General features: G+C 34.9%; 2 long non-coding RNA genes across 2 annotated transcripts in view; one reads left to right on the forward strand and one right to left on the reverse strand.

Moving 5' to 3' along the window:
- Positions 1–26,231, reverse strand: part of LOC309639119 — a 1,037,414-nt gene that overhangs the window by 942,997 nt on the left and 68,186 nt on the right. The gene's annotated exons all lie outside the window — the stretch shown is intronic.
- Positions 1–26,231, forward strand: part of LOC309639132 — a 932,641-nt gene that overhangs the window by 522,397 nt on the left and 384,013 nt on the right. The window lies entirely within an intron of this gene.

Raw genomic sequence — 26,231 nt, forward strand, 5'->3', positions numbered from 1 at the left:
TAAGCTGCTGGACATAAAGCTTTAAGGTAACATTAGATAGTATGATAATAAAACACTTTAATTTTAATCAACCTTATAAGAATGATTCTTATTATTCTATCCAAATCAAAGTAGAATTCAAAATTCACAGGTTGAACAGAAAGAAAGTAGTGAATACTGTGTCCTCAAAATAGCTTTATGTGTTCATTTTTTATTAATAGCATGTGAAACTGAGCTGAAGCAAATTGACCATATATGTTCTAATCAAGTATTTCAGATAATTTGGAGCTAAAGTTGGAGTAGTTGAATGGCTACAATATTTTTTTCTCTGTACTTTAAGACAATACCATCCATACCATGTAATAGAAGAGAATTTTTTCATCAGTATCAATCAGGTACCATTATGTCAGCAACAGAGATATCACCATTTTACAAAGGCCTGAGAAAATCAGACTTGAAATACAACAATTTAGGAAGATATTAAATGTAGTAGAGAGGACATAAGCTGTAGTAAATCCTTGTATATTCATATCATTATTTACTTAGGGAAAAGTAAGAACAGTAAACAAAAGAAAATTCAAAAAGTGTAAAAACTTGCAAGTAAAAAAATGTATGGGTTGAGAGAACATTTATATTCCTATCATATTGACATAAAAATTGAAAGAGTATAGTTAGGGAAATTTTCATGAATTATTCCATGAATGGCTGTACCCTGTATTTAGAAAATAGTGCTATATAATCTTGGTTGAAGAACTGGAATGTATGATAAACAGCAGATGAAGCAATCCATGGAAAATAGATTAGAAAAAAAGAAATAGGGTCTTCTGAGGCTTGCAGTTAGTTCAGTCATGAATGAAAGCCTTATAAACAACTTATCAACTTGGATGAACACCTTATAAAAATGCAGTATCTGCATCACTAAGTTTAGTGTTTGAGTCCAGTGACACTAAGCAGATGTGTTAAAATAAATTCTGGTTTAGTTAATGATAGGATTGTCAATCATAGGGTACATAGGAAAGGAGATTCAGGGCTGGATACCTATTTGCTAGTCTAGAAAGTGTCCTTTTAAACTATATCAAGAAAATACTATCTGATTCTAGTAGATAAGTTGCAATTTTCTAGAAATTATACTTGGTAATATTTCAATAACTATTTTAACCTTTTTTTCTAGTCACACAGCTGTTGCAAGAACACAGCTGTATCCTAAGCTAAAGACATGACATTAAGGTCTCACTTTCCTAAATTTTAATAAAGGTAAATCAATGTGAGGATATTTATGAAATAGCACAGCTTTGCATTAATACCTGCACTACTTAAATAGCACCCTTCATTAACTTACAGGTTTATGTGTAAGTCTTAAATTACTAGTGGTTGAAACAGGAAAATATTGAAATCCTTTATAGGGATCAGAAAATGTTAGCAATAATAGTTGTTCACTAAGCACATAGCTTGAACCTATCAGATCTGAGTTTGAATTAGTTCACTTTTATTTAAATAACTGTGTGAACTTTATCGAACTAATCGTTCCGTATCTGAGGTTGTGATCGGTAAAACGAGGTCCAGTCTACCTATTTCACACGATTGTTGTGAAGAATAAGTAAAACAGGAAGCACACGTAGTACTAGACAAAACGCAAGAGTTCAATAAATAACAGCCCAACATCGTAACAGCTGACATTATTCTGCTGGAATGCACAGATCCCTTTCTTTTCTAGCACTGAGTGATCCCAAGGGCTTCACAGCGCATTTGAAATATAAATCAGTTTTCTGACCTGACATACAAGGTCATATATTATGCTGTGTCTGCTTATCTCTGTGTGCTCTGACCTCTTCTAATGCCATGCTCTAGGCCTGAAGCAATCTTCCTCCAAACATTTCTATTTTTCATTCCCTCACTTCATTCAAGTCAGTGATCAATTGCAACTTCCTCAGAAAGGCCTAAAGGACCACTCTCTGCCACTGTGTCCCTTGCTCTGCCTTTCTTTGCATCAAATCACTCAGCTACCTTGTAGCAAGTACATTATATATATGTTACTTGTTATTGCCTTTATCCTTTATTAGAATGTAAACCCTAATTGGGCAAGGGGTTGTCTGACTTTTTCATTTGTTCTTGTCTAAAATTGTTTCTAGCGCATGGTATGTGACCAATAAATATTTCTTAAATGAATGTAATAATGAATCCCAATCTATTTTACTTGGTCCTGTATAGAAGCCATATTGACATTGTTGAATATTAATGTGAAATTAATGTATTTTTCAAACCAGGTTAGCACTGGGTAGTTCTGGGTTACAATAAGATTTTTCAAAATCTTTCTAGAAATTATATGAATTTGGTATTTTAACTTGTTTGTACTTATTGATATCATTTCCTGTTGTGGGGAAAGGTGATAATGTTATACTGTTTAGTCAAAACACGTCCTTTGATGATTGCTGAAGAAGTCTCATATGAATAAGTTCCCATGAAGTGTGATGAATAGGAAAACATTTGCGATGCATGAGAATTCTATGCTTCACATTTTAGAATACAATTTGGTAACAAGTGCATTGTTAAGCTCACAGGGCTACACAAAACCTACAAGGTAGCTTCATGTTCTTTTATATGATATAAATAGGCATTAGATATCAAGTACATTAAAAGCTGGAAATAAATGTAGAAGAGGATTATGTGGCTTTTACGTATCCAATTACGTCTATCTTATATATCTATGTACCCCTCCAACCATCCTTCCATCCACATATCCATCTATCAACTATCTCCTTTCTACTATCTATCCCCTCTTCCAGGAAACTGTAATTTCACGATTACATTAGAGACTAGCATCTCAATCACAAATTAGATCCTTGAGACATGTTAGTATTTCTTGCTGTCTTTTTTTCCTAGAGAGCTCTAAGGATGGGAAGCTGCCTGATATGAAATGGCAGGGAAACAGAGAGGGCTAAAACTGGGCAAAATGCAGTTCCTAGCCTTTGGCAAGGCAAAACTGCATGAATTTCCCGTAGGTTAAGTGGTTCCAGGTGTAGAAATTTTGCACAGAATGTAGAAGCTGAAAGGGAGCTTAAATCAGTCATCCAAAGACTGTGTCACACAGGCTAAGGAAAAACAGGGACCTCTGGTCCGTAAAATGTCTCCAAATACCCAATGCATGGGCTCCAGAATAGAGTGCCAGCAGTCAGATGCCTGCCATCACACAGGACTTGGGCTGTGAAATTATGATAGAGCCAGCCTTGATTATATGCCCTTTATCTCTCATCTTTCCATCCCCACCCAGAAACCAGAGGTCCAGATGCAGCAGAGTAAGTGGAACAGGGAGAGAGACAACCACCTTGGCCAAAGTGGGCATAAGAAAGATCAAGGCAAATGTTTCTTAAAAACTGAATAAAATGAAACATTTTCATGATGTTTCTTTTTTTTAAATTTTTTAATTTATTATTTATTTATTATTTTTTATCTTTGGCTGTGTTGGGTCTTCGTTTCTGTGTGAGGGCTTTCTCCAGTTGCGGCGAGTGGAGGCCACTCTTCATCGCGGTGCGCGGGCCTCTCACTATCGCGGCCTCTCTTGTTGCGGAGCAGAGGCTCCAGACGCGCAGGCTCAGTAGTTGTGGCTCACGGGCCCAGCTGCTCCGCGGCATGTGGGATCCTCCCAGACCAGGGCTCGAACCCGTGTCCCCTGCATTGGCAGGCAGATTCTCAACCACTGCGCCACCAGGGAAGCCCCTTCATGATGTTTCTTTCAAGTTACAAACTAATCGATAAAGTGGATACATTAACATATCAAATCAATTTGGCATTTCATATAGTTTGAATAATTTAAAATTCACCTTACTAGTAGAAAACATTAGCAAAATACAAAAAAAGTAAATATAATTTATAGTTTTCTTAAGACATTTGAAAGCCTGTTAAAATAGTTTACACAACTTTATTTCATGCTATTTCTTTGTGCTTATTCATTTTAATATTTAAAATGTGATATGTTCTTTTGGCTTCTGCAGTGCTAAGTGGTTTATCTCAGCTGGAAATAAGGCTGGACATGGAAACGACCATATATTCATGATTACATAGAGGTACAAATCTATAGAATATTTTGTCCTAGGAAAGGGAATAGAGATGATATATGGGATTCATCTGTACAATAGGGATATTAAGGATATATAACTCATCATACTATTGGAGGAATTAACTGAAATAATACATATAAATAATTAACTGGGCTTAATGTATAGCAAACATGACATTTTTACCTGTTGTGCTTCTTAAAATAATAATTATTATAATTATATTAAGTTTAACTTTAGGAATGCGCATAGACTCATCTCCTTACTCTTGAAATATCATGGCCAAAAAGAAAATGAAGTGAAAATGGGCAAAGATGGCTAAAAGGTACAAACTTCCACTTATAAAATAAATAAATCCTGGGGATGTAAGGTACAGTATGCTGACTATGGTTAATAATACAAAAAAAAAAAAAGGAGAGAAGAAAATGAATTAATTCAGGACAATAATTAGCTTGCTGTTACTTCCTGCCTGCCCACCTTCACCCTTCCAGGGTAATGTGCCGTTATTACCAAAGGAAAAAATTAATTGCTCAAGTTATACATTATGTATGAGGTGTTCTGATTGAAAGTCGCTCCTCTGTGACATTTATTTGGAAAAAGACCTGCTAAGTTAAGTAGTAACAACATTTGCCGGCAACTTTTTCTAGGTATATATATTTTAGAAACAAAAACTATCAAAAAAGAAAGGGTTGGTTTTGCTCACTTTTGCAACTAATGGAGAAATGAAGTTATTTCTATGCTTTATTAGAACTACATGGAAAACGTGAAGTAAACATGCTAATGGCTCCAAGAAAAAGCTTTCATACCAGTTGTAATATCTAAGGTCTGATACCCACAGTTCTAATTTTATGTCAAGAATTTAAAATTAAATTACAAAGCAGATTGTTCTCATCAACTCTGAAGGTACAAAATGAAAAGCTGCACTTTGGCTTCTATCTACATTCCCCTGTCCTTTCTCATTTTAAAAACAAAAAATTAAGGACCCATTGCCATATGTTCTCTGATGAGTACTTTTTTATCATCTCCTTTTCTTCTATCCAATCTTAGGTCTCAGGCAACTTCTAGGCAATTATCCAGCTCATACTGCCACCTCAGTGTTCAGAAACTCCTTTCTTATCCCAGATGACCTCCGCATTATTCCTCTGCAGAGCTAATTAACTAATTTTAACTCTCTTTAAAACTTAAAACATACCTGCACATGACAAATTCAATTTACCTAGAATTTCATCTGATCAATTGAAAATGTTTTAAGTTTTAGAGATTATATAAATAAAATTAGAAGTTGATAAATCATATGGTATATTTATTCATACTACCTTACCATTATCACACATTGTTAAAATAATTTGTCCCAATAACATAGTTTTTAAGAGCAAAAATTTCTCCCACTTTATAAAATAGTCTACAGTCATGTTACTTTATTTTTTTATATAAATGCTTGAAAATGAAATCTGTACCAAAGGACATACTAGCAAAAAGTGTGAACCGTGAAAATCCTACATATTTCTCACACTTGTGTTCACTCATCCTCCATAAGTAAATAACAAACATCAAAGATTTTATCCACTAGAATCATCTACTGAGCATCTCCAAGTTGAGTACTGCATAATGAACCCTGATTGGAATCCTAACAAATGCTATATCTGCATCCTGGCTTGAAAAATTATGGTGAGGAACAAGTGGAGGTGTAGTGAGAGACTGTGACCAGGGTGACAGCTGGCGCTAAGGTGAGATTCGGTGTTGAGTTCAGCTCCCCTCTGTGCTTTGCAAAGGAGTCACTGCCTCTTACTGGTCTTCATTCAGTTACGCTACTGGCCCCAAACAGGAAAGTATTAATGATGAGATTTGTATTATTTCAAATGTTTCTGAATATGTCAAACAAAGCTGTTCCTTTACGCAGACATAGAGAATGGACTTGAGGACACGGGGAGGGGGAAGGGTAAGCTGGGACGAAGTGAGAGAGTGGCATGGACATATATACACTACCAAATGTAAAATAGATAGCTAGTGGGAAGCAGCTGCATAGCACAGGGAGATCAGTTCGGTGCTTTGTGACCACCTAGAGGGGTGGGATAGGGAGGGTGGGAGGGAGACGCAAGAGGGAGGAGATATGGGGTTATATGTATATACATAGTTGGTTCACTTTGTTATACAGCAGAAACTAACACACCATTGTAAAGCAATTATACTCCAATAAAGACGTTAAAAAAGAAAATAAATAAAGCTGTTCCTTTAAATCTCTCTCACTCTTTTTTTTTTCTTTTTTTTTTTTAATGCAGTTGCATTTCCAGGTGTTATTCTAAGTGTTGTTTTAAGTGTTATTTAAATCTCTATTATAAGAGAAAGGTACTGATGTTACTTCTAGCATACTAATAAGGAAACTGGGACAAAGAAAGACTGAGCAATTTGCCTGAAGTAATATATATAATAAGTGGTGATAATGTAAACCCAGGCAAGTTAGTCCTAGATTCCAGGCTTTCACCCATCATACCATATCAGCTCCTAATTTGCATCACCTCCTTAGGTTATTAATGTAGGGGCTTTATTCATTTGGTTACCAATGATTTTTTTTTTGTTACTTTAGACGTTATGGTAGCATATAAATTATATATACATATAGATAGGATAAAGAGTTGATTAGTATTCTTTTTTCAAAACATACTGAGCCATTTTTATATTATTACTGAAACTTTCTTTCAAAATTAAATGTTGAACATTTTACTTTTCCCATTATTATTACATACCTTTCCTTATTGCTACTAATCAACCATAGAAAGGACACCCTCAAAACATATTTGAGAACAGAAAGAAGATTGATTATTTAAGGATACTCTTAAATTATTGTTATATTAGATAATGGCATAAAAATCCAGTATATTAATTTACTTAATATGACATATTTTTCCCTCTCCTTAGTAATAATCCCCCCATAAAGGGAATAAAATAAATACTTGTGTATATGTTGTCATGAATAGCAAATAAATAATGAGCAAAAGAAAGAAAGAAGATTCGGCAAGAATGTGAAAAAACCACTAAATTCACATTGGGAATTCAGAGCAACTACCATTCATTTACATTGCTTTTGTCACGTCCCCCTGCTTCTTTGCTGTTTTTTTTTCTATTTGAGCATTTTCTGTATCTTAGAATGTGCTTGATTTATTTTTCATAATTTAATCCTCAATCAGAGACAAGGATTAGCTATTTTTAAGCAATGACTTTTGAGGTTCATAGAAACAGAGAACTGAACACCAAGACTCACAGGATTGTTGAATTATTCTGATGTGGTTGGGTAGCACAAAGTAAGCTTTCGTAAATAAACACACATGATTCCCTGATGTATTTTTCAGCAATGATCTGTGCCTTAGGAACAAAAGCATGATAATAAGTCTGACATGTTCCTTTAGCTTTCCTCTACTGACATCAGAGTTCATGGTCTGAATCATATTAAAGAATGTAGTACTCCTTGAATAAAGGAGACAGCAACTGACCAAGAGACCACCTGAAATACCAAGATAATAGCCACCATCACTACTGAGCACCAGGTCATCTATTGATTTCACCAGCACACATCCTCTTCACTCAGGATAAAAACAAAATAGAAGTTTCTATTTCGTCCACAGCAATGTGTGATTGTATATTGGGCTATATGGTCATCATATAAAATTAACACACTGGGAAACATATCAATCAACTGATTTTTTGCACATCTGAATTGTAATTGTTTTTATTTTTGATCTTTCTACATACATACTCAAATATGGTCTTTATCTATTTATCTATCTATTTATTTATTTATTTTTGGCTGCACTGGGTCTTTGTTGCTGCACGCAGGCTTTCTCTAGTCGTGGCAAGTGGGGTCTACTCTTTGTTGCGGTGCACGGGCTTCTCATTGGGGTGGCTTCTGTTGTTGTGGAGCATAGACTCTAGGTGTGTGGGCTTCAGTAGTTGTGGCACGTGGACTCAGTAGTTGTGGCTAGTGGGCTTAGTTGCTCCGCGGCATGTGGGATCTTCCCAGACCAGGGCTCAAACCCGTGTTCCCTGCATTAGCAGGTGGATTCTTAACCACTGTGTTACCAGGGAAGCCCTCTGGTCTTAATTTTTAAGGTGGTCAACATAGAATGATAAAAGTCAATTTAATTTGACGTTAAAAATGTCAAGTTTTTAACTTGAAATTCTTTGTTTAAAATTGTCTTCTGATCAACTTTAGGGCCCAAAACCATGCAAATCTTTAATATAATAAACCTGGAAAGGATGAAAACAAGAAAGAGAGAGAATAACTCAGGAGCCACATACCTAGAGCCCTTTGCAAAGAAAATGTATTCAAGTGACTATTCTCCATGCTCTCTTTCTACTCTCCATGTGGGAAGAATGTAACCTAAAATCCTTCCTCTTAATATTTTTAGAGTAAATATTAAAACATGGTGGGCAGTTATTAGCATTGAATCATTACTGTGTTCCTAACCAAGTAATTAAAATGCCTTGTTTCTGTTGATGAAATGAAGCTTGACTCTGATCTGGGAAAGGCAAGGTAGACAAGACACCCATATAATCTGCCCCGGCAGGGGGTGCATTCTACCCATTTTTAGTTAGATGGAAGACTATGGGCCCTTCTGTATTTTGTGTCAAAGCAAACATTACCACTGACAGCTCAGAGTAAGAGAATATAACTGAATATGTATGAGGAAGTAGCACCAACCCACACAGAATTTTATAGTACATTAAAATCCTGAATTTCTTATGGTTTTCAGCCTTTAAAAAAATTTTGGTTTGCAACATTAATAAAAACTACTAGATTTATTAAAATGTATAGATAACTAGAACTGAAAGTCATAGCTGAAGCTTTTAGGAGTGAGTCATCTTAGCGTATTTAACATTCCAGATTGCAGAAGGGTTTCGGCCCTTGTAAATCAGTTGCTACTTTATAATGTATTCTTTTTTCTAATTAAATTGGTTGCACAAAGCTTGTGGAACCTTGCGATTTGAACTCAAATCCCTTGTGGGGGCAGAGCTATTCATTTCCAATCTGACTCGTGTTTTGCCACACGCCTTACACTTCCAAAAGCCAAATGCTACTTTTTTGTGGCATGTATGCTAATCTCTGTGCAAGGTTTCAGCCCATATTTTCCTTTCCCTAATCACTTCCATTGGTTTTCATACTGTATATAACATTAAGTTAATGTTAATTCCATTATGACCTCTAATTGCTTTTCTGAAAGGTAGGATACTTAAATGTATTAAATATGTTAAACACGGCAACTTTCCCACTGAGAGACTGGGAATCTCAACAACATCACACCTTTATAAAGCAATTCAAGATGCCCCTCTTCTTCCAGACAGTTCCCTTATTCAAGCAGAAATTATCTGAGATGTGGCTTTTACAATTGCTTTTGACTTAAGACATTGCCCCAGATGAGAGAGGATCAGAATAACAATGGATTTTTAAATATCATACCTATACTGCTTTGCATTAGTAATAAAAGAGTCAAGCAATTTGGTTTGGAATACTCAAGTATTTAGTAGATATTCTTTGGGGAAATATAATGTGTAGTTAACACTGTTAATCTTTTCAAAAGTTAAATTTCATACAGTTAAACCACTGTTAAACTACTTGTAAGACACAATGTCCTTAAAGTGTCCTTCAACTACTAAAAGTAGCAAGAAAAGTTGAAAATGCAAATTTTAGAAGATATTTTGTTACTTAAGCAATTATTTTCTTCAAAAGATCCATTTGAATAATACTATTAAATATCTTTAAAATGTGATAGCTATGTGATCCTATATTGTTGCATTTTTTAAGATGATTTGGTTCTAGTTTACTAAGTACCTATAGAGTTGTGCAATGAAAAATACCATTATGTATATATAACAACTCATAGTAACATATATCATAAGAGGCAGAAGTCACACCATAAGATAGTGAGAATCCATTCTGCTATGTTCTCATCCCTGGTTCTTTCTAAGGACATGTAGCATATTTATTATTTATTCAATTTTCCCTTTTAAACCCCAATCAATAAATACTATTGAGCACCGATTACATGGCAAGCACTTTAGTGGATACTGAGAAAATCAAAGAGAATACTACAAGGTCTCTTAATACCAAATATGTACTCTAAATGAGAGACAGGTGTGCAACAGTACATTTCTCATAATCCCAAGGCTAGCAGTGCCCAGTAGGGGATAGGGCAGAGAGGTGTGGTGAGAAAACACTCCATAAGCTGGTGATGTTTGAGCTGGGTTTGAAGAAGATTGATAAGGAGATGGTTGTTCACGTGATTTTTGTGGATACAATACTGTACCTCATACACATTTACCTACCACACAGTGGAATTTCTTTAGATGTTAGACAGAACCTTCTGGTGACACCTTGTTTAGCTTGCAGGGACATAAGAATTACCTCAAAGCTAGGCTTGCTCCAAATATACAAGTAGTGAATGCCAGTTTTGGTGCAAATGCAGACAGCTAGGTAGAGGGCGTAACCATGCATAGAGAAACTCTTAGGGGTGCCATTCATTTGCAATCAATGTTGCAATAGGATTTGACTCATGAGGCAACTCTGGCCACAGATGTCTCTCTCCCAAGGAAATTGTGAATATACTTTATTTTTCAAACAATTCTAGATTTATGTTTGTTATGTTGCATTTTAGATTTACATTTGTGTTGATAGTACAGACTTCCCATATACCACATACCCAGTCTCCCCAGTATCAACATTCTACATTAGTATAGTACACTTATTACAATTAATGAACCAATAATGATATATTATTATTAAATAAAGTCCACTATTTATTAAAATTTCCATAGATACTAACTAATGTCTCTTTTGTTCCAGGGTCCTTTTCAGGATACGACACACTTTGTTTTCACTGCTCCTTAGGTTCCTCTTGGCTGTGACAGTTTCTCAGGCTTTCACTGTTTCTGACGAACCTGACTGTTTTGAAGATCTCTGGTCAGGAATTTTGTTGAACATCCCTCTAATTTAATTTGACTAATGTCTTCCTAGTGTTTCGACTGGGGTTGTGTGTTTTGGGGGGAAGATCACTGAGGTGCCATGTTAATCATACCAAATCAAGGGTACATACTTTCCATATGATTTGCTGCTGCTGTTGTTGACTTTGCCTGGTTGGGGTAGTGTCTGTCACTTTTCTCCATAGTTAAGTTACTCTTTTTTCTCCCTTTTCATACTATATTTTTTGGAAGGAAGTGCCTATGTACAGCCCACATCTAGGACATGGGGAATTATGCTTCCCCTCATTGAGGGCAGAGTAAGTGCATACTTTTAGAGATTCTTATGCATGGGAGAGAGGTCTCCTGATTATTTATTCACTCAGTTATTTATATCAGTATATACTCATGGATATTTACTTCATATTTTGGGTTATAATCCAATATTACTTTATTTTGTTGCTCAAATTGTTCCAGCTTTGGCCATTTGGAGTTCTTATATTTGGATTTTGTGTCATTTTGACACCTCCCCCCCCATGACTCTGTGTATGTGTATATGTCTGTGCTTAGCGCTTTCTTACTTTCTGGCACAATAAGATGTTCTAGGTTTATTTTGTATATTTCTTGCTTCACTCCTAGAAGCAGCCATTTCTCCAGTGAGCTCTGGAAACTTCTACTTGTGAATGATGTTAGAAACCAAGATTTGGGCAATAAGAGTGTTTATTGCTACTGGGGTATTGGTTTTTCTTTTTTTTTTTTTTCCTCCTTTTAGGCTCTCAGCTGTAAGAGCAGGGAAATATACATGTGTTTACTGTCATGTGTAGATACACATATCTTAATCATATCATAAATATTTCCACATGCAACCATCTGCATCTGTATTAAGCAAAATATGAGCTTATACGTATGTTTCCAACACTAATCCATTAGCTAATGGGTCAGTCTAGCCTCCTACACTTGCTTATATCTAGACTATGCTCCAACAGCGAGACACCTGGTTTCTAATATCTGCCATCCATTTACTTAATTATTCAATTCTAATATACATCTATAGCAGTATCAGAATTGTTAACAAGTACCCCTCTAGGATGAAACTTTGTATGTATCTATTCAGCTGTGTTTAGATGGAGTATTCTATAAATGTCAATTCGATTGAATGACAATGTTGGTCAGGTAATTATATTATTACTGATTTTCTGCCTGCTTGAACTGTCAGTTACTGAAAGAGGGTGTTGAAGTGTCAAACTAAGAATGGATTTGTTTATTTATCCTTTAGTTCTTTAAGTTTTTGCCTCATATGTTGGTGCTCTTTTGTTAGATGCATACACATTAAGGACTGTTATCTGTTATATTTTCTTGGAGAATTGACTATATCTATTCCTATCTCTATGCCTATGTCTATAATCTATATAATATCCCTCTTTATACCTGATACTTTTCTCTGTCCTGAAGTCCACTTTTTCTGAAATTTATATACAGATTCAAGTTTTTTTTTTAATTAATATTTACATGGTACATTTTTCTCATCCCTTTACTTTTAACTTTTTTGAATCTTTACATTTAAAGTGCATTTCATATACCCACGACATAGTGGGTTATTTTTATATCCACTCTTACAATCTCTTTTTTTAATGATTATACCATTCATTTTTAAAGTGATTACATGTATATATCTTCAAATTTGCCTCGTGTCCTTCTGTTTGTCTCCTTACATGGAGTCCTTGGGTTGCGGTTATTTCATTTATAATCCACTCTTATTTACTGGAGCTCTGATGAGGTGGTAATAATGTGGGGGGGAGGGGAAGCATTCTATAACATTATGATTAAATCTCAGCTTATGATTAATGTCTCTCAGTGGCCCTCTGTCCCAGTGCTGTGACCTTCACAAGTATTTCTTTCTTCCCCCAACCGCTTAAGTGAGGCAGAAAGGTAGTGGGAGCTGGATTTAGATGAATGCCCTTGTCTCTAGGTGGGTATGTCTCTGGAAAGGTCTTTTTCCCTGGAGGGTAGGCCACGGCGATAACCCTCTTCTGCAGGTCTACCAAGAATATTCTGGGTGTATTTTCACAAAGATTATTTTTCTTTCCCCACTGCCAGAAACACAAGGAACCTTTCTTTATTACCTTCTCTTTCCTTCCTTCTTTCTTTTCTTCTTCCCTCCTTTCTCCCTTCTCCATTTTCTTTCCTGTTTGTTTTGGGGGACCTGGGGGTTCTTTTTCATAAAAACTGCTGGAATTCCAGAGGGGAAATCCACCAAAGACCGCAGCTTTTAGGAGTTTCTCACTCATGCTAGTCCACACTCAGTCCCCAGCAATTTGTTCAAACTACCAGTTAACGGGCCCAGGAGCTGAGACTGACTGGATTCACCTGTCTTTCCAAAGTTCAGCGCGGCAGTTTGCCTTCCAATAATAAGCTGCAATATCAGTTACCTGACGGGTTTAAGAAAAGCCAGTGAATTTCAGTTCAGTTTTTGCTGTAAGAAGGGGGGGTGACATCTTCCAAGCTCTTTATCTGTCGTGGCTTGTGCCAGAAATCTCTCTTCAAAATTTAAGCAAGGCAGAAGGAAAGCCTGAAGATGGAGCCCACCCGCTGCAGCAAGGCAGAGGGGAGCACAAAGGGGGCACTACCTGGAAAGAAGAAAAAAGAGAAAGACTACGCCCGTTAGTCTCTGTCCCTGGAGTTTATCTCAGCAGCCGCTGACCCTCAGACCAACGCCTTAAGGTTAGCGAATTGGCTTCTTTCATATAAAGTTTGGGTGCTTTTCAAAGGGCTGCTTCTGTGCTGGGCCCTGGGGTAAGCCTTTTAGGAGCGGTTTCTCAGTTCGCTGCCGGGTATTGTGGTCGCGAGCCTCGAGCCATGTTGGTTTTCAAAGTTGGATGTTTTGGGGGTTCGTCTTTCAGGTGTCTCAGTGGGTACCCAGCCAGCTGAGCAAGTCGGGGTGCTCAGTGTGGAGTTAGAACCATTCTCTTCTCTGGCAGAAGCTACGGTTTTGAATTCCCTCTTTGTTGTGGGTTGCGTTCTTCCCACTGTTTTGTTGTAATTTGAAATTGTTCGTGGCCCTTGTGAATTCCAGGCAGTGGTCAGCAAATCTTTCGTTAAAGGCTCAGATAGTAAATAATTTAGCCTTGCCGTGCATATAGTCTTTATTGCAACTTTTCAGTGTTTGATTTTTATAGTATAAAGCAGCCACAGACGATACATAAATTAATGGCACGGCTATGTTCCAATAAAACATTATTTGTAAAATCAGGCAGCAGGCTCACAGGCCATAGTTTTCTAACCCTTGTTTTAAGGTATTCTTTGGAAATCCAATACACTTACAGCTATATGTTAGTACTTTAGTGCTTTAAATAATGATTGTTTTTTCAGTGTCCTAAGAGTTAAACAACCTGGTGTGGAATTTGCCTGGATTATGAAGAGCAGGCTTTATGTAGATTCTGTCAGATATCAGCAAGTAATTAAAATTTCCGATTTGAGTTTATTCATGTGAAAAATCAAATATAGTAATATCTCTATGAGAGAGGAGGCTAGAATTGAGGAAAACAAATTAAATGGTCATAACTTCCCTATGCCTATTACAGTTCTTTGTAGGAATTCACTAAACACACCTGCTTTATTTACTTGGCCTGTTCTTGAAGGTCAAATTAGAAAATGTATCTGAAAATATGTAGTAAATGATATGATACTTGATACTTAAAGGTTATTGTAATTACGAATAGTAAACATACTCTGTTCTTTATAGCCAGGTAAATATTATCTAAGCTTCTAATTGGACATATTCCAGTGATTGATACACTATCCAATCAATTAACCAATTGAACAGCAATTACTTTTTTATCCCTGGTTCTTTGATACCTTAAAGGAGATGCTTCTGTAGCACAGGTTTTGTCATTGGGCTCTGCTTTAACCTGCAAAGAGGATTGTATGACTTTGAAATAACCTGGATTTTCAACATATGACTCTACAATTCATTCATAACTTCTCCCAGTGCAGCCATTTCTTTGAATGGACACTTTTCCCAAAGTGATTATCATATACAGTACTTCTTATAAGATACAGATCTTGTTTAAGTAGTGGCCATCCCTGTCATTTCTTTAAAGCAAAAGCCTGTAGATTATTTTTTTCTCATATAATTTAACAGAGAAGTGGGTTTAATGCTTTACTTAAGAATTATGGAAACTTCTCTAAAACATGAATTTATCAGAATGGAACTACAGTATCTTTATGGGCATTTTATTCTGAAACATAGTCCAATGTAGATCAGCCTTCTTGATTTCAAAATTAATACAAGTGGACCATATTCTGAAATAGTTTTAAAGCACTCTCTCCATCCACATTCACTTCTTGAGAAACTTGTAAATGCATAGAGAAGTACGTTTAGAAAAGGAATATTAAATGCAAGTCACTTCATTTGCAAAGTCCCAGAGTGACACTTTACAGGACATAGGAAGATGGAGTGGTCACTTATCTTTTTATCTCTAGTTAGCTTAGATTTAAAAATTCTTATCTGATACTTCTTTCTGAATTGATCCTAATTTATCATGCCAAAAGGTTATCTTTTTAATAATCACAGGGCATAGTACAGAGCTGACGGCTTAATAGGTCATCAATGAAATAATAAATTAGGCTCTTAAGATAGATATAAATTATCCTTCCTTACAAAATTTACTTATCCAAAAAGGCAGATAGTTAAAGCTGGGCTGGGAGAGACGATTGCTCTTTTGGGGTCATAGATGCTTCCTATTTCAAGTTAATAAGAATTAAATGAAATGCCACAGCCTGCATGCTGCTCTGCATCTATATTGCATGAATTTACACCAACTGCATTTTTATATATTCTTATATCAAACATGGGAAAAGGTACCAAGCAGGTGAAAGATCTCCTGTGACTTCTTATAAGTTAAAGATTTGGATTTGATAAATGTCAAAATAAACTTAGGTAGTAGACTGGCTAAAATCACAAACCAAGGAGAATTTTCAACAGTATACAATTTATTCTTTCAATCTCTCAGCTTTATTGAATCTGATAATATGATAAAATATCTTCTAGTTTTTAATTGAAGTCTTGGACAAACATTTTGAAAGCTTAAATTTCAACGCTGATCTACAAAAGATTATTAGTATTGTACCTTAAGGTATCAATTCTGGTGAGATACTCTCATTAACATATATACGTCTTCTAAAAACACTATTACAGATTTTGCATTATTCAGAGGTATCAGTAAAATATCATAAGAAACACTTTCAAGCTTGTTGTTAAAATACAGATGCATTATTTTCTGACTCTATATCCTAATCTTGTAATTGCAAAGCATAATTTATAGGACTGAGTATGTGCCTATTGAAGCTTGATTATTATCACTCTAGGTAAGTCAAAAAGTAATTGAAGGAATTAAATGCATAAGAATTATTGGAAGATTTGATTTACAAAAGTCTAGGAGAACCTTTCCTAGGAAAGGTTTTAGGAAATCAAAGAGTAATCAAACTAGCAGGAAAATGCCAATGATCACAGATGCCTATAGCACAGGACAGGAAATTCGCAGGAAAAAAATATTAAAGCCTGAGGAGTTGCAATATATTACTCCCTCAGAAGCCCATGTGTCCTGCCCACCATGACTGGAATAATTGCCTTTAGTTTTCTCTTTCACTTTCCAGATCTCATAAACTACATCTTATCAGTAGAGTTAAAACCGAAATAAAGCAGACTGGGAGGGAGGTTCAGCCCATTTCTCACATCAGGCACAGTTTGGCCAGAATCAGACAGAAAAATAGAAACCTCCCTTTCCCACAGATAGGTATTTAATACAATAAATGATATCCTTAAAATTCTGTTAGAATGCTGGAGAAGTCAAGGCCTAGAAAGTTATTACTAACTCTTAATTTCAGTCTTAGATTTTAGAAAATCAGTTTTGCAGAAATACAAGGAAACTTTAGGCAATAATAGGAACTGCCTATAACAGCAGACAGGGAAATTTTCAGGGGAGCACCGGGAGAGCCACATAACTTCATGTCTGCCAAAGCACAGGCTTATGCCTGAAACCATTGCAGGAGAAACAATGGTTTCTGCTTCTTTTCTGCCTTCCAAACTGGCTTTGATTTTTTTCTTTTCAAAGTTTCTCATTGGTAAACCTCAACCAGAAATTTGCTCTCAATGTTTCCTGTCCATAATTCAGCAAGGACCAGAAGATGATGGGGTTGATTGTTAGTTGAAATATGTTGATTTCCCCATTTCACACTCACCCATATCCAAACCCTCATCAAGTTCTGTTGATTCTATTGAATACTTGTTATACAGATCTCAAATGTATTCACTTATCTCCACGTTGACTCTTATCCTCCTGTTACATGCCATCATTCTTTCTCACCGGGACTATTGTAACAATTCTTAACTGGTCTGTAAATACGTCTAATAAGAATTCATCTACATCAAATTTGCTCAGCTGGCGGAGTCATTGTTCTAAAATGTTTATTGCATTATGTCACACCACTACTTAAACCAGTTCATGTCTTACTTTGCATTTAAAATAAAATCAAACTCCTTAAAATAGTGCCAGTAATAATAACTAATATTTATTATATATTTACCACGTGCCATATTTGCTATGTGATAGTGACAAGACAGATGTATTTTTTTTAAGTAATTTTTTAAAATAAATTTATTTTATTTTTGGCTGCATTAGGTCTTCCTTGCTGTGCGCGGGCTTTCTCTAGTTGGGGAGAGCAGAGGTTACTCTTCATTGTGGTGCACGGGCTTCTCATTGCGGTGGCTTCTCTTGTTGAGGAGCACAGGCTCTAGGCGCACCAGCTTCTGTAGTTGTGGTGCGTGGGCTCAGTAGTTGTGGTGCGCAGGCTCTAGGGCACAGCCTCAGTAGTTGTGGTGCACGGGCTTAGTTGCTCCGCGGCGTATGGGATCTTCCCGGACCAGGGCTCGAACCCATGTCCCCTGAATTGGCAGGTGGATTCTTAACCACTGCGCCACCAGGGAAGCCCCAGATGTATTGTTGAGCATGAGAAATGAGGCTAGTTTGGACTGAGATGTCATATAAGTGTAAAATACACATAGCTTTTCAAAGGCAATGTGAAAACAAAGAATATATAATATCATTAATAATATTATATTGATTTCATGTTGAAATACTATAGTGAATGTGTTGGGTTAAGTGAAATATGGTATTAAAATCAACATAACAACCTGTTTATTTTTACTTTTTAAAATGTAGCTACTAGAATATTAAGTTTGCATGTTTATCCTTCATTTCTTACTTGCAATGCACTTCTATTGGCAAGTGCTGGACCAACATGTCCCCAGAAATGTTAGTTCAGTTAGGTTCTTTCTTTGCATTCAATTCTCCTAAGTTCAGACATTTGCTGGAGGCAGTTTCCCCAGTGGTCCACAACCCAGTCTAACCTGTGACTCTAAAGAGTCTGTATACAGCCTCAAAAACTACTTTTTCTTTTCTTTTTTTTAATTTAATTTTTCTGGAGAGTGTCGTTCGTATGTTTTCACATCAAAGGTTAACTACCTCCAATCAACTGAAGTCTCATGGTCAAAAATAACTTGATGTCAAAGTGTATTATATTCATTCCATGTCAATAAGGGATATAAATATATGTTCTCCACTCAGAACATATATTTTAATTATAATTATTCTTTTAAACCAGATTTTGTAACTACTACCTTTCTATTTCTTGGTAATTTTTAGATAAATAATTTTTTCTAAATTTTTAAAATAAAAATTTATTTACTCATTTGCACTAGAAACTGGAGCTTTATCTGAAAGAGGTAAATGTACAGTATAACAAGATATGAACGTATATAAAGGATATATGTTGAGATTATTTCCAGATTTTATGCATTGCTATATTCTCCATTCTACCTATGTGGGATGACACTGTACCACTGAGTAACTTGTCATTATTTGTTCCACTAAACACATTCATCACAATCAATACATACTCATTAAAATATGCACAGTATGGATGTACAATTTTTTATTCAACATATCTTTTGTTTTTCCTTGCTGTCCCTGATGATTAATTTTGTGTATCACCTTGACTAGGCTATGTTGATCAATAGTTTTTTCAAAGACTAGACTAAGATGTTGCTGTGAAGATATTTTTCAGATGTGATTAACATTTAAATCAGTAGAGTCTGAGTAAAGCAGATTACCTTCAGTGACATGGGTCAAACTCATCCAATCAGTTGAAGGTCTTAAGGGCAAAGATTGAGGTTACCCAGAGAAGGGATTTGGACTCAAGTTTGCAACATCAACTGTGACCTGAATTTCTAGCCTGCCAGACTGTCCTACAGATTTTGGTCTTGTCAAAGCCCAAGTTCCTTAAAATATCTATTTGTCTATCTATCTATCTATCATCTATCTATCTATCTATCTATCTATCTATCTATCTATCTATCTATCATCTATCTATATATCTAAACTATCATCTCCTATTGGTTCTATTTCTCTGGTGAACCTTGACTAATACAATGTTCTCTGTAATTTCAAATGTACTTCTTAGTTCCTTGAGGTGGGGCATGATGAAAAATTACGGAATAAAAGCAGAGCTGGCTCATGAAAGATTTATGTTGTATTGAAAACTTTGGGACAGTTTCTCTAGAGTTGCAGTAAGGTACGATGAAAGAATTTTCATAATCATATTTCACTTTTAGAACTATCATTTCAACTGTAATATAGGAAATGTGCTGCCTTTTTATAGGTAGATATCTGGAAATGAGTTAGTTTGAGAATCTCTTAGGAAAGAGTTGATGGTGTTCATCACAGGAAGGCTGTATGGTGGTTTCAGAAAACAAGATGTCTAAATACCCTTTTTTAAACTTAGGAAACAAGTATTTATGGTGACAGGATTCAAGGTATGATCCTGAGAGTGGGTGGGTAAAGGGGAGAGGATGAATCATCTGTATTAAGATTTTAGATATCAATAATGAAGGTAAGATCTGGGTAGAGAGAAAGATGGATAAATGGGGGATAATGACCAGAAAATTGGTATACAACACTGACAGAAAGAGTGAGAGGTACATAAAGCAAATTTCTACTCTGCAAATGAACCTGGTATAAGGGCAGCGTAAGAGATAATAAGCAGCCTAATTTATAGGGGGCACTCAGGCAGAAGTCAGATATCAATGATAGTCAGGAAGGGAGGGGAAAGCATTTCTTAACACTTTGATAACAGAGTTGATTCTTCTATGAAACAGAGATTAAAAGGAGACTGTGGACTCTATTGATGTTTCAAATATTCCACATCTTGGGTCATCATCATGGATAACATGGATGTGAATTTCGAAATTGGTGCTGAATAAATGTTGGATAAATGAATAAATACATGAACTTACTTCCACACATTTATCTCTTTTAATCTAATAATTTAGATTTTTTCCTTTTAATCTAAAATTTCATGAAGTGGTCTCACTGATACTTGAAAATTCCTTCTATATTTTATTAAACATTACTGTTGTACACATAACTGAAAGCATTTGAAAACAGCCTGACTCTGGAAACCCTCTAAAAGTGGTACCCAGTTCGTACAGCAGCAATATTGGATATTCATATTTAAATTGGGATTTCAATTTGAAGTTCAAATTTTATCACAAGCATGAAAGGAAGATTAATGAAAATTTCCTGAATTATTTAGCAAGGTTCAAGGATTCTTCATACCCTGATATAGTATGGATACTCAAATGATTTACAATAGTAAATAGTTGCTCATGTTTGCAGCGAAATGGAAAAATGCCTCAGTTAAAACATGGAGTTGATCTTTATAATTTCTCACATTCAAACCCTTTGTGCATGAGAATCACAATTTTAATTATATAAAATGAATTCCATAAAATACAAAGTGAACAAACATATTTCTTAATTTCAATAAGAAGCATTATAACATGATGGAAATTAAAATTACTTTCTAGGGAACACTCTCGCGCCTCATAGGCTGAGTATGAAACCAGCTGAGCTATTTCCAGCTTGAACAAGTCTGAGCCTCTCTGTGGCTTGTTTTCTCATAGGTAGGATGGAACTAATAATAAACCTACAACCATTTAGTGACTTAATGTATGTTAAGCAATTCAAACAGTTCCTGGGAAAAATAGTGTTTTATGAGCATTAGGTATTCGATGTAGTTTTGAAAATGAATTATGCTTAAATTCACCTATATTATTACCTTATCTGTATATGTTATTTGATTGCTGTGCGTAAGAAACTGTACACCACAGATTTATTCAGTGATGGTGTTTATTTCATAAACCTGATCAGATTAATTTAATCTAAATAAAAATGGAGAGTAAGAACTTGAAAGCACACTGGTTTTCCCTTTTAATTTTTTTATTTGAAATATAGTTGATTTACTATATCATATTAGTTTCAGTTGTATAGCATAGTAATTCAGTATTTTTACAGATTATACTCCATTCAAAGTTATTACAAGATAATGGCTATAATTCCCTGTGCTAACAATTTATCCTTGTTGCTTACCTATTATATACATAGTAGTTTGTATCTCTTAATCCCATACCCCTAACTTGCCCCTTCCTGCTTCCCTCTCCCCACTGTTAGCCACTAGTTTGTTTTCTCTCTCTGTGAGTGTGTTTCCATTTTGCTATACACATTCGTTTGTTTTATTTTTTAGATTCCACAAAGAAGTGATATCATACAGTGTCTGTCTTTCTCCGATTTATCTTACTAAGCATAATATTCTTTAGGTATATGCACATTGCTGCGAATGGCAGAATTTCACTGAAAGAGTACTCAGTTTTAATCATCTGTAATACTTACCAAAATATGTAAACCCCCCACTAAAACTAATGAGTCACTTTTCTACTGAAAATAATATTGAGTGAGAGATGTGCAAATAAACAGGAGATAAAATATTAGTATTTCATTTTTTAGATCCTAAAGCTATTTCTTTCAGTTATATAAAATATGCAATGTACAACTTTCTTAAGAACTTAGGCTTATAGAAAAGTCATCAAATAAAGACAACAAAGATCAATTTTTTTTAAAAAGTTGTATTTACCATCTATTTTATATAAAAATTTAATTGAGCTCTGCTCTGAAAATAATGTCTAGATAAGCACAAATCCCATTCCTCTGTGATAAATTTTGGTAGTGTTATTCAAGTATTTCTAATAAAAACTAGTAAATAATTCATGGTACAAACACTGCCAACTTGTAATAATTGTTCTTTTTCTCAAATTTATTTACCAAGATGCTGAAATTTTGAAAAGTTTTAACTGTACCAAAAATAAATTCAAGAAACAACAATATTAATAATCATCTCTCTTCTAATTGTGAAAAACAGAGCCAAAACATTGTCACCAGGACCAATGTGTGAAGTTTGAATTTAGAATTTTTCAGTAGTGGGGTAGTAATTGGCCAAATACCATCATGTTAAAACTTTGAAGGCAAGTGAATTAACAAAACCCAATACCACGTGATTTGCTGAAAGGAACATAAAGCCAAGTAGGTGGGATGGAAGTACAATTTTTTCATGCGTAGGCCCTTCAGATATTAAGAGCCATTATCAGCTAGCATGTGTAAGTTTTCTCATATCAAGCTTTCTCTTCTGCAAAATAAGCAATTCTCACTCTCCAATCATTTTTCACATACTGGTGTTAGATAGCCCTCTCTGACTCTCCATAAATGAACTACAGTTCTCTTTTTCTAAGGTGTATTGTACAAAGCTAAACATATAACACATGTGTAATCTCACATGTGTGGGAAGAAAATTAGCAACAGCTTCATTCCAGTACAAAGATGTGAATGAAGACAAAGATTATTTTAGTTTTTGTGAGTGAGATCTTATTATCAATTTCCTTTGAGCATTACATCAAGTAAAAGCACTATATTCTATTATTATTGTCAGCACACCTAAGAAACATGCCACACAGGGTGATAATTAGAGGGTGTTTGAGCCATTCCTATTAATGTTCTTAATTTATTAAACATAAACCTTTTCTTATCATTTTGATCAATATATTTTTTTAATCCCTCCAGACATCTTGTCCTCTGGAAATGTACAAAGTTTCCTTTTTTCAAGTAGATTTTACATTAAAGTTAAAATGGAAGACAGTCATTGTAAAACTGTCTTTATTTGCAAATAGCATAATAGTTTATGTAGAAAATTCCATGAAATCTACAAAAAAGCTACTGGAACTAATAACTTTGATAAAGACTGAATATGAGATCAATATACAAAAATCAACTATATTCTCTCTATATATAGGAATAAAAAGCATAAATTGATATTAAAGTGATGTATAATATTATAAAAAACATAAAACAGGAAGAATTCTGACAAGAGTGAACACTTGCACACTGAAAAGTACAAATAGTGCTGAGAAAAATTAAAGATGACCTGTATAATTTAAAGAGATATACCTTGTTAATGGGTCAAAAGATCAATAATATTAAGGTGTCATGTATACAACAATTAAAATTAGATATACAATGGTATCTTGATCTGTTCAGGCTTCTGTAACAAAATGCTATAGACTGTGTGGCTTACAAAGGACAGAGATGTATTTTTCACAATTCTGGAGACTGGGAAGCCCAAGATAAAGGGGACAGCAGATCCGATGTCTGGTGAAAGCCACCTTTCTTAGATAGCCATCTTCTTACTGAGACTAGCTTCCTGCGGCCACTTTTATACAAGCAGTAACTCCAGTCAGGAGGGCTCCACCCTTATGACCTCATCACCCCCCAAAGGCCCCACCTCCATGTACTACTGCACTGGGGATTAGAATTTCAATGCATGAATTTTGGGGGGACACAAACATTTAGTCGATATCAACTGGCAATGTATACCATGTTTTCGATCTTGTATCCAGGAGCCAAATTGTCTTTCCATTATTTGCTAATAAAATGCAATATATATATATATTAATAAAATAAAATACATTTTAATTTTGATACAAGCTAGTGATATAAAAATGTGTGTCTACCAAAATTTTTTAAAAACATCAATAGAATTTGGAATTCTGTACTTTGAAGACAAGTTCATTGCATCAACTGTTGTTTTGTGCCTTCATGGTCCATTATTTCTTGACTTGATGATGATGATGAATTTTTAGGTATTAGTATTTTGGTAAATCTTGAAAGGCTTGATTTCATATTATTACATAATCTAAGAAGATAATATACTTTCAATCTGACATGATGGTTCCTTCCTTTCTTCCTTCCTCTCTCCCTCCCCCCTCCTCCCTCCCTCCTTCCTTCCTCCCTCCTTCCTCCCTCCCTCCCTTCCTTCCTTTATCCTTCCTTCCTAATATTGTATACAACTTTCTCTCTCTTTGAAAAAAATGTTACTCTTCATCCTGGAAGAGTAACACCGTGATTTGTGTTTGTCTGTGGTTCGTTCATATTGTTAAAGCCTTTAAAGAAAAATCTTCTTAAACAGTACTAAGGAAGTACACCATATACTGATAACCAAGGAGTAGGTGGTAGCATCCTCCAAATAGAACATTTTTTTCCTCTGAAATGTTACAAATAGAGATCATCATGTGAGAAATGGGATTAGCCATCTGCAGAATTTAGCATTTGGAGGGACAGTTATCAATATTCCAATTATGTTTAAGGCTAAAATTGATTATAAATGAGCATTTAAATTAACATAATAATGCCTTTAAATCATAACCTTTCAGAAATAATGATGTTTTTACAAAGGTTGGTGTCATTTTGGGTAGAGTCCAGAAATTATTAGGAAATAATAAAAGGAAATAGTTTCTTCATGTTCGTTGTTGTTGTTGCTTGTATTCTAAGTGCATAATTAAGCCTTAGTTTAGAAAGACAATCCATAATATCGCTGTTACATGAAAATATCCTTTGGGGGTCTCATTTTTTTTGTTCTAAGTTTTTTTCTCATTAAGCATAATTCTTGTCTATACTTTCATCTCCATGATGGATTTGCTTCCAGGAGATAGTACAATGAGTTTAAACCAGAAAAATCTCTCATTCTAAATTAATAAATTAATCCTCTTTGAAATAAATTGATATCTTGGGATTTTGGTTCAGTAAGTCGGTCCCTTGGGTTCCTTAACACCATCTAACTTGGTAAAATAGAATAAATGAAACTGTGTACGTGTGGATCACACTTGATTTGGGCTTGCCACAGTAAATGTAGTTCCAATTTTTAAAATCTGCATAAGGACCACATTTTTCTCCATGTTTTGATATCCCTTTAGTTTCAATGATATGCAGTGTACACTGAGGAAGTTTGAGAGTTTTCCTTTTCTCTCTCTGTTTCATATTTCTTCATTCTTCATCTTCCTGACTTCGTACTTGAACTTTTTATCTTCCTCAGAATTAAGCTGATTCTGTGTTTTGTTTTTTTGTGTGTGTGTTGCTATTTTCTGATAATCTATATAAGGGAAAACATTTATGAAGTTTTACTTTTCTTCTCAAGCAAGGTGATTGCATTCCAACAGCCTAAACAAAGTCTATGTTTGTCTTTGGTAGTGACAAAAAGGCTTCCCGATTTCCGCAGGTCATGAAACAGACATTTCAATTTATTAGCTCATGGTATACAAAGGCGAAATAACAGTACTTTATGTACACCTGGTTAATTTCTTTCACCCAAAATTCTAATGCCAGTTTCCCTGATTCTTAGTTCAATATTTATATCCCTCTTTTTTCTCTCATATTATCTTCTCTCCCCCAAATTAACAAAAATCTTTGGCTAATTGCAAGAAAGTTACCAATTACTAATACAAGTTCCTCAGTACACCTACTTGATTGCATCCCACACACTAAACAAATGGAAAGCTGAAGAAATGTTTATATATTAATATAAAATTGTATAATTTTTAGTCACGGAGTTTATTGTTTGGAAGCAAAGTTTAACATTATTCAGCAGAATAAATACTTCAAATGATATGATCTACATTGACTTACACAGTTTTACATTCCCTCAAATTATAATATTAATTACAGAAAGAGCATATTTTGCCTCTTGAAGATTCAGCTTTTACACCTCTTCTCATAAAATGACTGGAAAAAAAAACTTTAAAATATTATCTTAAAACAAGGCAAGCCATTTTCAATGTATTTGAGAACTGCCAGGCAATTACATTAAGTTTATTTAGTTAGTATATGTCCAGAACACCATACCAATGTTTCTTTGAACAGTCTACATATGGTGCAGAGAAAATTGACAATATTGGGAGTAGCAGGTGATCAGTGTAGCATAAATACTTTAGGCTTTGTTTTGCTCTGCTATTTTTTTTTGCTTTGATAATGTGTT

This window comes from Balaenoptera physalus (assembly GCF_965194825.1).
Source record: "Balaenoptera physalus genome assembly, chromosome: 12".
In the NCBI taxonomy this organism is placed as follows: Eukaryota; Metazoa; Chordata; class Mammalia; order Artiodactyla; family Balaenopteridae; genus Balaenoptera; species Balaenoptera physalus.